General features: G+C 35.3%; 1 protein-coding gene across 2 annotated transcripts in view; it reads left to right on the top strand.

The window, feature by feature from the left end:
* The window catches only part of NKAIN2 (sodium/potassium transporting ATPase interacting 2), a 502256-nt gene that overhangs the window by 413576 nt on the left and 74765 nt on the right, over window positions 1-13915 (top strand). The window lies entirely within an intron of this gene.

Here is a 13915-nt window from a genome sequence, read left to right on the forward strand (position 1 = left end):
TTCTTTCTTTCTTTCTTTCTTTCTTTCTTTCTTTCTTTCTTTCTTTCTTTCTTTCTTTCTTTCTTTCTTTCTTTCTTTCTTTCTTTCTTTCTTTCTTTCTTTCTTTCTTTCTTTCTTTCTTTCTTTCTTTCTTTCTTTCTTTCTTTCTTTCTTTCTTTCTTTCTTTCTTTCATCATATACCCACTTAAATCATGAAAATCCTGAATTCTACGGAAGTTTTGATCCCATTACCAATATAATGTCTAATTTGTCTTCTGTCCAGTTTTGGGGTGGAACTGAGAAGTTGACAGTTAGTTCCAACTGAATAGGTTGGAATAGATTGGGATTTTGCTACAGACCAGATATAGTACAGAATTACTAGCCTCCTTTGGGAATTGATTCCAGTACCACCAAAGTTCTCTGAGATCATAGACACCCATCAATCAATCATGTATTTAGTTGAGACAGAAATCAGTTTTCTGCTGTCACAGAACCCAGGAATATTTTTTAATCCTCACATATCTCAAGCTGCATGAGCTCATAGATGGTGAATACCACATTTCCAAAAGTCTGAGGAAGTTTTGGAATTCTACATATATGTAAAAGCAAAAAATCACCTAATATTCAAGCAGAAGTTCAGCACTCTTCCAAAAGAAATGTCATGTTAAATATTTAACAAGAATATTTGTTTACGTATGGGCAAATTTCAAATTTATAATATGGATATTCTACTACATAGAATCATTGAATGGTTTGGATGGGACCTTTGAAAATCATCACCATAGGCAGGGATACCTTCTACTTAACTGGATTGCTCAAAGTCTCATCCAAATCTGAGACTGAGCACTTGCAGGGAGGAGAAATGCAAAGCTTCTTTAAGCAACCTGTTCTAGTAACCATCAAGTATTTCTAGTAAAAGTTTCTTAGCATATACATGCTCTAGAGTAAGTACTCATGGTTATCAAATATGTATAAATACAATTATTTATCTTTAATCCAAACTGCATGTATATCAGGTTATCATGTTGTAGCAAAAGTGCTAAGTCACAGTCTGATATAGTGATTTAGCACCTGGTAGGAAGGCAGGGCCAACCCAGGGGATTTCAGGTGCATGCAATGCACCTGAGTGACGGAAGGAGTGGAGCCAGGATCGACCCCCTCCCAGACCTCACTTAAGGTCGGCAGTGGAGGTGAGGGTATTTTGTTGGAGTTCCTTGCCTATCTGAGATCTCCCAAGGGTAAGCAGTTTTTCTTCCTTTGTTTCTATGTCTGTGGCTGCTGCATTTGAGCTTGACCTTGTTTGCTGTAGCCTAGGATTGTGCTACCCCGCTATTGCTGCTATACTTACTATCGCATCATTGCATTGCAGCATTATATGTGTCTTTAAATTGGGTCCATGAACTACTGAATAATATGAATAGCAGTAATATGGAATTACATATGCATTCACTGCACATCTTTCTTATCTTTCACATATTTATCTTTAAGTCTAGTTAAAATATAACAAATTTAATCTCACATACTGTGAGAGTCCTACTAATTTAATGGAATTATTTGCAGTACTTATCTAGAATCAAGTTGTAAGTTTGTATAGGTTATATTGAATTGTTATAAGACTGAAAAATGTGAGGGCAGCATAATGATAAAATATTATAGTAAGCTGTGTATTTAGCTCAGATTGATGAAATAATGTGTAATTAAATGCTATACTGTAGTACAGGGGTAGCATTGGGACAGAACCAACCAGGACAGAACCAATTCAATGCTATTTCCTAGCATTTAGTTGAAGAAAAAAAAAAAAACAACCATGAAACTTCAGTCTTTGTTTTCAGCCCCAACTCTGCCTTATGTATATTATAACAAATTATTCTTTTAGGTGAAATTCCAACATTTACTTTTACATTAGAAAAATATTTACTACTACCTGCTTTAGAAAACTTCATTTCCCAATAAAATCAGAATTGTACTACTGTACATCCTAGAAGACTGCTTTAGCTTTAGTACTTTAAATATGTTTGTTCAAGGAGAGGAAATCAGTGCTGTTGATGTAAAAGCTGTGTGTTTGGAAATCAGATTCCTCTTACAGGTGTTTTATGAGCTTTTTTTTGAAAGGGAGAATATGTCGTATATTTCATGCATTTAATAGTGATGTTGCTGTGTAGAAACCGTGAAACTGAGTTATTTATTGAAGTTTGTATTTTTCCATTGAGCAGGTACATATTCCCAAGAAAATATTTTTACCCAGACTATATTTAATAAACTAAATATGTATGTTTATTTCTCAACTGAAAAAATTGAATGCTGCTTCTTTGAATGCAGTGTTCTGCAATATTCTTAAACACCAGGAAAATCAAAGATTTGCTCTCTGTATCATTCTTCCCTTGTGAGTGCTTTATTGTGTATATTCCCTTTCCAATTCAAAGTAATAAAAGCATCGATCTTCTAACATCTTGACAGTGAAGTTCCTTTAATTCTGCATTAGCACTAAACACAAACAAAAAATTTAGTATAAGCAGCCCCAAGAGGCAGTTCAACCAAATTTCTGCATTTCCCTGGGCTAAATCAGCTCCTGAAAACTTAATTTAAGAAACTGACAGAGACACCACAGTTAGAATGGTAAATCTACTTCCCAGCAGCTTCTTAAAGTTTTCCATCACTGATTCTGTCTACTGAGATAGATCTTTGTTTAAGCTAACACTCTCAAGCTGCACTCATTAGAGATCATTGCTCTTAGTATTTCATCTCAGTCTTGGCTAGAAACTGGAGGGTCTATGGATTATAAACCTGGGTACTGAAGTGATTTTTCTTAAGTGAAATTTTAGTTAACCAGCATGAACTGCTTGCAAATAAAATATGCACCCCTTAATATCATGATGCTGTGATTCAAGTGGAATGAATGAAACAGAAGTTATTTTGAAATAATTTTTTTGACCTCTCTCATTATTTTATTCTAGTTTAGCTGTGATATTTAATTAGCAAGTTAAAGAGCCTTAAGCTGTGTTATTTGTAGTCTCTACAGCATCTTCAGGGCCAATATCTGCTCCACTCAAGTGGTACCTTTTCTTTCCTCATCCCCAAGGAGATACAGCCAGCTTGTTCAGAGTTGAAAGCATGTAAGTTAAATGGCTGTTATTGGTTCCTAGAAGGATGTTATCCCTGCAGAAATAGATCACACATTATTTATAAGCCCAGCATACAAGTCAGATTTGAGCTGTTGTTTTCTTACTACTGCTGTGTTCCCAGTGTGTCATAAGATTTTGAGGGATATTCCAAGAATATTCAAGCTACAGAAAGCCAATTTATTCTATAATTGTTTTATTGGGTTAGTTGCACTTTTAAAGGGTTTGGGGCATTGTTAGTTGGTGTACTTGTTTTTTTTGTTTTGTTGTTTTTTAATTGTTTCTGAAGAACAGTAGAAATGCTGGAAGTCTTCAAGGGAGAACACTCAAGTTACAGAATGATTTAGGTTGTAAGGTTACCTAGGGCAACTCTCTTCTTAAAGGAGTGCTGACTACATTATACTTTTTAAGTGCTTTTCTGGTCAAGCTTGGAGTATCAACAAGGCTGAATGCTTCTTCATCTCTAGTCATCTCTTCTAATGTTTGACCACTCTCATGGTAAAATATATATAAATATATACAAATAAACAATTCTTAGTTCTGTTCAGAATCTACTGTTTCCCAGCTAGTGTTGTTTGCCTCTTGTCCCTGTGCATCGTGCACCTCAAATGTCCTGTTTTCCAGTTCCTGATCAGCTTGGTGGCCTTCACTGGACTTGCCCACTGTGCCCATGTCTCTCTTGTGCTGAGGGGCCCAGCACTAGACCCAGCATTCCAGTATAACCTCACCAGTTCTGAGCAGAGAATGATCACTTTCCTCCACCTGCTGGTGATACTGCCCAGAATGTTGTTGTCCTTGTTTGCCACAAATGCACGTGCTGGCCCATGATCACTTTATTACCTACTAGAACCTCCAGGCCATACAGACTCCTCTCTGAGCTGGCACTCAAACGCAAAAGGCAGAGTTTACTTTCTCATGCTAAAATGAGAAAATTGGAGACAGGCTCAGCTGAAAGCAGAATAAAAAAAAAAAAAAATTACCCCCTTCACAATGTCTTTAACTAGTCAATATAAATGTGAACTGAAAAGTAATTTTCTTTTTTGCACAATATTGTGAGATGGAAAAAAAGCATCAAAACGTGTCATCACTTGATAACATCATCAGTTCAAAACTGTGATGCACAATGGATCTGTGTAATTTTATATACATTTTATGTACAGATTTTATGTACATATGGAACTGGTGCTAGGTATAAAAGTAGCCAATTGCTGGATGTCTTTATTGAGCTAATTCTGATGTATCGTGGTTAGATGCTCCAATATTCTGCCGGTAGTCCTCTATGCTTTAGCTTCCTTGCATGCAGAGCACTCAAAATGTAAATGGCAGCCTATTCATCTATGAATTAGTACCTTAAATGGGTTAAATTGCTACTGTTCTTTTGCAGTATATTAGGTACTTTCATGCTGGCTAAAAACATCTAGAATGGCATCATGATATTATTCTTTAGGGTATGCTTTTGAAAACTTAATAAAACCTATACATTTACCCAGAGTTATGCACTGAATCTTTTTAAATGTCCCCAAATTGTCCTTATGAGGCTGTAGTTTACAGAAGCAGTGGGCATCATCAGGTTTAGCAATAGCTTATAAGAGGAACAGAAGTGCACTTGAAATGTTTGCCAACATCAAACTGTTTGATGTTGTGGCTTGCTTATTAATGTAGATGAGAATGTTTCTTTTTTGTCTGTTGTCATGAGACATGCAATGTCAGAATAGAAATTGGTGAAGTAGCTTACTTTTCATTTCTGTATCAAGGAAAGAGGAGAATTAAATATATATCACTTACAGCAGATATTTAGAGCCCTAAGATTTTTCATTCCAGTTTGTAAGTATTGCCTAAATGCCTTAATAAGTCAAATTAGGAAAAGTATAATATTAATCTACTGAAAAATGTTGAAGCAATTTTTGTGATGTTGTTCCCATTCTTCTCACTTTTTAGGCTAAAACTAGTCTCCAAATTCAACAAATATTTCTAAGCAGCCTCATCCTTCAAAATGATTTCTGAGACACAGTGTAGAAAGAACTAGCAGCTATAGAACAGTAAAAACTATTAATTTGTTTCTAAGAAATAATTTATTATAATTCTCAAATGCTGGAAGTTGCCTATTTACAAGGCAACTGTAACTTGCTCTGCATTCAAGATAAGATAGAAATTATTTCTGTAGTTAGATGAGAGTAGTGGATAATCAAATTAGCTTTAATAAAACTAACCTGTGGTCCATGCTGAGTGACACAGTATCATACCACAAAAAGGGAGAGCACTTTCACCTACTGTTAAATTAATTACTGCATATAAAGTGAAATGAGTTTGATTTATCAGGTTTGAATACAGCCTTAGGTATTCTAATAAATATCATCACCAGCAAGGACATAAATGAACTCTTTATGAACTGAAGTTTATCACAGTCATATAATATTGTTCTTTGATAAATGTAGTCTTTGTTTAAAAAACAAATACAACCTTTTGGAAATGAAACAAAGGTGATTTTCAAAATCTGTACTGCAAACTCTGTAATGCAAATACAGGCATGTGGAACTCAGGCCAGACATTAGCACTGCAAACTGCATTATAGGGTTTCCCGTGTCACACAGTACAGTTGCATTTGTATATTTCCTTGCATTAAAATTGGATAAAAGTCACATTTAGGTGTAAACTGTGTCAAAACCGGAAACTTTCTTGCATGAATATTCATTGGTGTTGCGATAGAGACTGCTACACTCTCAGGCTTTGTGCACATACTGCTGAGCATGGGCTTTACCAATTTGACTTTGTTTTACTGGCCCAAATTTGCAAGCTACATGAATGCTGTACTCTTTCAGATCCGAAGTTAAATTTGTAGATTTACTAGCCTGGCCAATTGTGGTCTACATTACAGTGGAAGAACCTGAAGTAGTCAGTACAGAATCAATTTCCACACCATTGCTGTAGCAGGACATAGAGGTTATACAGAGATGACCCACACGTCACTTTGCCTCTGTGCTTCCTTGTATGGCTGCCTTCCTGTTCAACATCTTATTTAGGTTCAATCGGCAGCTGTTCAGAGTCCTTGAGGGATACTTAACTCTCTCTTTCAACTGGGTACGCTTTATTGATTGTAAATAAATTCAAAGCATCTAAATTTGCCTGTTTCACAACAAGAATGCAAGTTGGTTGTGAGGACTAGTTATGCATCTTAAATTAACGTTTTAGCTTATTGCAACCTTCCTTTGGAGGAAGACTCTTGAAAATAACCATCTGGGCTAGATTTGAACTAAACTGGCTAAGACAATTCTGCACATTTTTCAGTAATTTCTGAACTCACCCAGTCATCTTTTAAATTGTTCTGAAATCTTAATGCATATAAAAACAGTGCTGTCTGGAACCATTTAAACTATTGCATGTTGTGTACTGTACGTGTTTGTGTTCAGCATGGTCTTTCACAAAGCTTTTGTACAAGACTACAATCTTATGTTTCGTAACACCGCTTTTGGGGTAAGAACATTGTATGGCCTGAGAATTCTCTTAAGTCTACTTACACCTTTCTCTCCTTCCTGTATACACTGCAGGTGGTAGATTTTCTGTCTTCAACAGCAGATCCTGATTCAAACACATAAGAATTGGCATAATTATACAAATGAGTTCTGCCCTAGGGTTACAAGTGATTTGGGTTGTTTAAAAAAAAATCTTGTCATCTTGATTCATTTTTTAAAGAGAATACAGATTCATAGGAAATAGGAAAAACAAACCATGTCAACTGGAATTTCTTTCTGTACATACTGTATAAAACTACTGAAGTTTGAGTCAATTTCCACGCCATCCAGCTTTGCAACCTTCCCTACTAAATGGTGGACGATGCTAAAATTTTCTCCTCAGATGGAGATGATCAAACAAACCATTCTTCATAATTTGGCAACTCAGTAAACCATTCACTCTAGAAAGAGAAATGTTTTAAGGATGTTTATTTCATCCTATTATTTTACCGTACACTTTTCTGTTTGTATTCTGCAGAGCTTTGTTCTCAGCTCTCTTGAAGCTCCATGTAGCCTGTTGGAAAATACCCAAATATAAGATGTGTTAGTGTTTAGAAAGGTTTTATTTAGAATTTAGAGTTTATTTATAATAATATTAAAATTTGCAGATGTTATTAATCTGTATATATTTGCCAAGAAGAGACATACTTTACCATTTAAAAAGGAAAAAAAAAAATATTTCAAGATACAGTTGTACCTAGTAAGTTGCACCTCGTGTCTTCAGGTTTAATCCAAAATTTTGAAGAGTGTTGTGCCAAGGAATGAAAGAAGCTAGGTTTTGGTCTTGATTCTAATATAATCTGTGAGTAACTCCGTGCCAACCAGTAGCACTAGAAGACAGTAGATCAGCTGAGTCTGGAATGGCAACCACTGGACACTTACATAAAGTATTGTGAGGCAAACTGCTTTCCTCAGAGAATGGTCACTTGTCAAAACGAGTTTTCAAAGCAAGGTGTTACATCCAACTCAATCTTCTTCAATGGATTCCTCAGTTCCCAAATGATATCCCTGATTATGCTACGGTGAGAAATAAATAATATTTCATAGAGTTAGCTTCTACTCTGGGATGTGAGGACTCCTGGTCAACTACCTAGTTCAGTGTATTTTTGCACTGCACAAACTAGAAATATTTCAGAAAGTCATTTTCCAGGCAATTACAAAAAAATCTACTGCTCAGGAACTTTGCTGTATACATAGAAGACTCAGATTAAAATTTTTGTGTGATAGCATGGGGACTGCAACCTGTCAGACTCCAGTGATAAATGGCAGAACTTTATTGTGCTACTAGGATGGGTTTTATTTTTTGGTTTACGCAATAAATAAAAATAAAAATAAAAAAATTAATGATCCCAGTCCAGAAAAATCTTAGTCTAAAAATATTCTGATTAAATATTAAAGATATTCATGAGGTAGTAATTATTTTATCTTTGCAGTGCAAACTGTTTTTACTTTCTTTTCAGGGTATTTTTAATTGAAGATCTACATAGATAGAAAATTTCTTAAGGATGCTAATGGGAAAAATTGAAGCCACAGTACTGATGAAATTAATATTCTAAAGTTTAGTAGGTATCTCCCTTTTTTTGTAATGAATTGAAGCAGAGTAGATCAAAATTGTTAAGATTCTCAATGTATATATTCTAATACAAGAAAACTATGATGATCTTAATTAAGATAACATTGCTTGCTGCTCTAGCAATTTCATAAAGTTATTGGTAAGAATTGTATAAAGTAGTAGGTCACAATGTGAATCCCTGTATTGCAGTAGCTGTGGTTTTTGAAGACTCTTTTGTACCATTTTGTTAATGCTCAGGTTTCATTTTAGACAAGAAAATCAGGATACCTGAGTCATCCCTTTCTCTCATGCTTACATCTTTTAAGTAATTCTATGAAATCTTCACATTTACACTGGCAATTACTTAAGATACATTTGGAATATTTTTAACAGAGTACTGATAACAACTAAGAATGAGGGAATGTTTGATATTTTCCATGTATGAACTTCAGAAGTAAATCTGTTGAGTGGATCTAGTTAAACCTTATCACCTAAATTGAATTTTGGAATTATACTGGTATAAAGTTTTGTGAGAGGAAATTAACAGCCAGAATTCCTGGTTACTGAGGGGGGAAAAAAAAAAAAATCAAGTGAAAAGTAGTTGTACATGTAAAAAAAAAAAAAGTTCAGAGAGAAAAATCAGCTTAAGTGCAACCAGATTTAAAATATTAGGTAGTTTTAGAATCTGTGATCTCCACAGAATTATTCAACAATTAATTCCTGTTTATCAGCTGAGGAAAAAAAGTTTACATTGAAAAACAAAAACATGTTACCAAGCAATATTTTGACCCTTTCATGAGATCAGTTTTTCTTTAGGCAAGAAAATGTCTGCTTGCTCCTGTTGTGCAGTACCATTTTCTCACACTAGTTTTAGTGGAGAAGTTAGATAACAGAAGGAAAAAACATTGCCTGTAGAGACCTGTGCATCTGAGGCATCCACAACTACAGGTGCTTTCAGACCATGATCTTCACTGAATCCTTGTGCGATCATTCAATCTTCAAACAGTCTCTTCTTGCTAGATTGAGAATGAAAAATGAAAAAAGTGGTTACACGGTTCTATTTGAAAAAGCTTGTCCAGAATCCAGGCATGTTTGCACAGATTTTATCAATTCCTAATTAGAAAAAACGGAGACAGCTTGCTTCCCAAGGAATAGCAAACCACAACCACTGAAATCAGTACAAACTCCTTGTGCCCGCAGTGCCTTACGGACTTTCAAAGAGGGTCATACTGAATCGCTGCTTTTTCTTTCCTCTTGGCATTGTATTTGGAATCAGCATCTGTAAACTGCACCAGAGCACTAATAAAATAATTAAAACAGTGTTTCCTTGTAACTACTACATATCTTCATTGTGAGCATTGCAGGCCTCCTGCTGCTCTTTAATGCAAAGAAAGTTGTATTCATTTCTGGCAACTCTCACAAAATCTTATATTGCCATGTTTTTTCATCAGGTGTCCTCATCCACAGAATGTTATATACTGTTCAGTTGACTCCAGGAGAAGTTGTTATACATTGTGTGTACCAAAATAATCATCAAAGCTCAAGGTTTTTTTTACACAAACCATCCTAAAATAAATAAGGTTAGAGACTTAATTGGAAGAGGTCTCAGTTTCTGTTTGTTTTTTTTTTTGACATCTGAGCCTCTGAGACCTCCAAACTCCAGCCTTTGTCTAGCTCATAACCATTACAAATATCAACACATCTTGAGTGTTAGCAAACATGCCTTACTAAATATTTTCCTCTGAATTTTCACTCCTCAGTGAATAGCGAAATCTATTTTAATGCACCAATTTTCATTAACAGGCTTTACAAATATCAGCAGGATTTACAAAACCATCATAGTGATCATCCGTAAAGCTCATACAGATGCATTTTTGTGTTCATGAAGGAAGCAGCTGTTTGTTGAATTTAAGTTAGTGAAATCTTCTTTGACATACAAACTGTGAACGTCATCATATTGGCATGCCCAATACGTATCAACAGTTCCTGTTGTGTTTCATAGCTTCAAGGCTTATTAGACCATTTCTCTGCAATTCCCTGGGCAGTGTTTGAGCCACAGATGTTGAAAAGAAAACAGACGGCAATTACACAGGAGAGTACAGAAAATCCTCTACTTCCATTGTAGACTTAGTCTATGTCCACTAAAACTGTATTCAAACAGTGAACAGAGTAAATGGCAGGAGGAATTTGTCAAATAATAGTTCTAAATCTTTTCAGTGCAAAAGATGTTAATGACAGATACATCATGCTCTCTTTGGCTCACAGAGTTCTCTCATTTGTTTTCCTGATACATTGTGAGTTTTTCATAAGTTGGGTGACTTTCACTACTAAAACACAGGAAATGGTCTACTAATATGAGCGCGTATGAGTGCATACATGGTTTAGAGGTTACAGGCAAGATCAGAGTACATACCAATTTATATTTTGAATGATCTGACTGTGGCAGCTGATGCTGTAGTAAATAGGCTCCGTCTGCATCTATACTTATCCCGCGTATTTTGGAAATACGAATTTTCAGGACCTAACTTATGCTTGTTTTTGAAAATCTGACTTGGTCATTGAATTTGCCCTTAGAAGTGAATGATGCCTAATATTGCCACAACCAGAGTTTGTCTCCACTTACTGTTTTGCTTTCTAAAGTTTACCTTGTTTATTAAGTAATTCAGTACATAATAACAACCCTGCTTGATAGCCTTTTCAGCCACGTTATTCAGAGTTAAGATTTGAAGTGTGGGCTTTCAGCAGGATTTGTGTTGTGGTTTAACCTGGCAACAGCTCAGCACCATGTAGCCATTCGCTCATTTCCCTCCAGGTGTGACGAGGGAGAGAACTGGAAAGGAAATAGAACTCATGCATTGACATAAAAAATACTTTCTAAGGCTTAAAAAAAAAAATAATAAATAAAGGGAAACAAGAATGTGATGATAACTATGCATACTTATATATCCACAATGCAAGTGCTCACCACCTTTATGACCTTCTGCATGATGTCACGCAGTATGGAACACCCACCTGTCCTGGTTCAGTTCTGCCCTGCCTACTGTTGCTGTGCCATAAAGGCAGTGGCTCTTCCTGTCAAGTAACCTGGTTTGGTCCCACATGTGTCCCAGCCCTTCAGCAACAAGTATGGGTGTGCTATTAACACTGTTTCAGCTGCAACCAGAAAGATTTGTTTTTACTAGTACCAGGAATTAAGAGACATAAGACTGTGACAAGTATCTAGACTATTTTTTGAGCAGAGGGAATAATGCAGTATTTTACTGGGTGCTCAAAGACAGGAATAAAATATAGATCTGGTAGACTATAGGATTTTTTTATTTATTAGCGTTAAATTGCTAGCACTAGGATTTTTTTTTCTTGTTAGCACTAAAAGACTATTATTGGACAACTTATTAGCACTAAAAGACTATTATTGGACAAAACAGTCTTGTCACAGCATACAACTTAATTTTGAAATGATGTTTTGAGGGCAGTGGAATTTTCTAAATGTTGTGGATTATTTCAGAAAATCAACTGGGCATTAATTCTGGGATGTAAGAAAGCAAGATGTTGTGAAGTTTATTTACATACCTAATTATAAGTATATAAGTGTTATAAGTATTTCAACGTGTGATTATATCTACTTCGCACTTGTGTTTTTAACCTGTAAAGTTTTGGTCTACTGCATCCTGTGTAAGCAAATGTAGCTGTCTTTAGAAGAATTAGAATATTCTAATCACAGAGACTAGTTTTGATCTTTGCTTAGCTCCTCCTGTTCCCTTTTAACATCATCTAGCAGATGCGTAACAAATAACTGGTTCCTTCCAGCCAGCTAATCCCTTTCCTTTTTAGGCAATACGTATTTCATACTACGTCTGCACTTTTTAGTTCATCGTGACTCTTCTGAAGGTATCACAAATAATAAAATAAAGAATGCCAGTAAGTTCTATTCATTCATGCTGCTGCTCTGATAAGAGACTGGAGGTTAAGAATTTTCCAACTAGAATGAATTAAAGGTCTTCTATGAATATGTGATGGAGTTTTATTTTCCTCATTCAGGAATAAGTTGATGTCTTAAACCAAAGTTGCTCCAAATATACTAATTCTTCAACTTCTTATGCAAGGTTAAAAGGCCAGTGTACAACTGAGGAGTTCTAACAGCCCTGAGTACAGAAATAAAAATAGTCTTCTGGATTGAGTGTTGGGGGAAAAAAGCTCATTTGCAAGAAACAATAGGCAGGCACTAGACTAGCAGCTTTGCTGCAGAGAGGCACAGAGAAAGGAAAAGTTTATTGTGTATGAAAGCTTGTGGCCATATGTAAATATATCAATTTCTGAAAAATTTGGGTTGTTTATCCATAAGTTCATGGTTGCTTTAATCATCTTTAAATGTCTGAAGTTAGTTGTGACAATTCATATAATTGAAAGATACATATTTACTCACAGAGCACATTAATTGCTGGATCATGCTGCTGTGTGGATGTAGAATCACAAAATCACAAAAATATTTATAGTCCTTCTTGCCATCTGTTAAGTGGATGTGCTTGGGAAGGGTAGTCATTGATTTTTTTTTGATGTACCAAAATTCTGCATGTAATTAGGAACTTGAACTTAAAAAAAAAATCAGCTGTGCTATAGAATAATCACAGATCAATTGATATGTCAGTCATGTTGTTTTCTGAAATCTCTCTGAAATCTCTATCGAGTTACTTTTGTTTGAAGTAGTACAAAAAGGAAAAATATGTGAAACTGAAAAAATTCTTTTTCTGAAGGAAGGGAAATTTGGACACAGCATATCAGCTATAGCATGGCATTCTTTTCCTTTTGTCTTGGTAAGCCTAATTAAATAGTTACATTTTAAATTTTTATGATAATTTTAATTATTAATGTCATCAACACTGGAAAAAAAAGTAGGTTAGGTGTGGGGAGAATTTGACTCTGCAAAGACACTACTTAAAAGCAATTTTTTTTGCATGACTGAGCACATGTGCACAAGATAGTCACACTTTACAATGAGGTTACACATAAATAATTTATGAAGAGTTGGTAAATACTGTAGGCTATTACAGAATCCGCAAAGTTCATAGTTTTGTTATAACTATGTATAGTACCCTCAAGTAATGTTCAACCAAGTATAATTTATGAAAGTCATATCTGTAGTATTATTTATGATGTATATTAATCATTCATTAATCCTTTATGAACTATTCATAAATGCAATCTTAGTTGAGAGCATGTCTGAATCTCTTGCACTAGCTCCCTTGTATCAGCTGCACAAGACTTGAAGGTTGCAGGCTTCTTTTCCCTTTTGTTTAACAAGCTGAGAAGTCTTTAGACAAGGCAACACATAGCAGCTGTTTCCGTACAGATTTCTACACAGAATTAGAAGACTAAGACAAGCTTTGCAGAGAAGCAGTGCTTTTAATCAGCTGTACAGAATCTTTTTTCTTATCCTTCTCCAATATTCCGGCAGAGTTGGCAGAATTCTGCTTTGCAAAGTCCATGTGAGAAAAACTGCATATGATCTACACATAGTAAAGTCTCAGATATTGAGGACTCTTGTACAGTTTGGTAGATTGCACCAGCAAAATATGAGCCAAATGAGCACAGGAGGGTTGCTGTGAAATGTGCATGTCCATCAGTCCCTGTGGTTTCCCATAGGATAATAATCAATATAAAATGACTGTATGGTACAGATTAGTATAATGTTTGGGAGCAGATCCTGGCTTCAAGAATTATTCTTCTGCTTCAAAAAAAATCTGCCTGTCAAGGTGCAG

The sequence above is a fragment of the Lagopus leucura genome, unplaced genomic scaffold (genome assembly GCF_019238085.1).
Source record: "Lagopus leucura isolate 7727_CA_CO unplaced genomic scaffold, USGS_WTPT01 Super-Scaffold_73, whole genome shotgun sequence".
NCBI classification, from domain to species: Eukaryota; Metazoa; Chordata; class Aves; order Galliformes; family Phasianidae; genus Lagopus; species Lagopus leucura.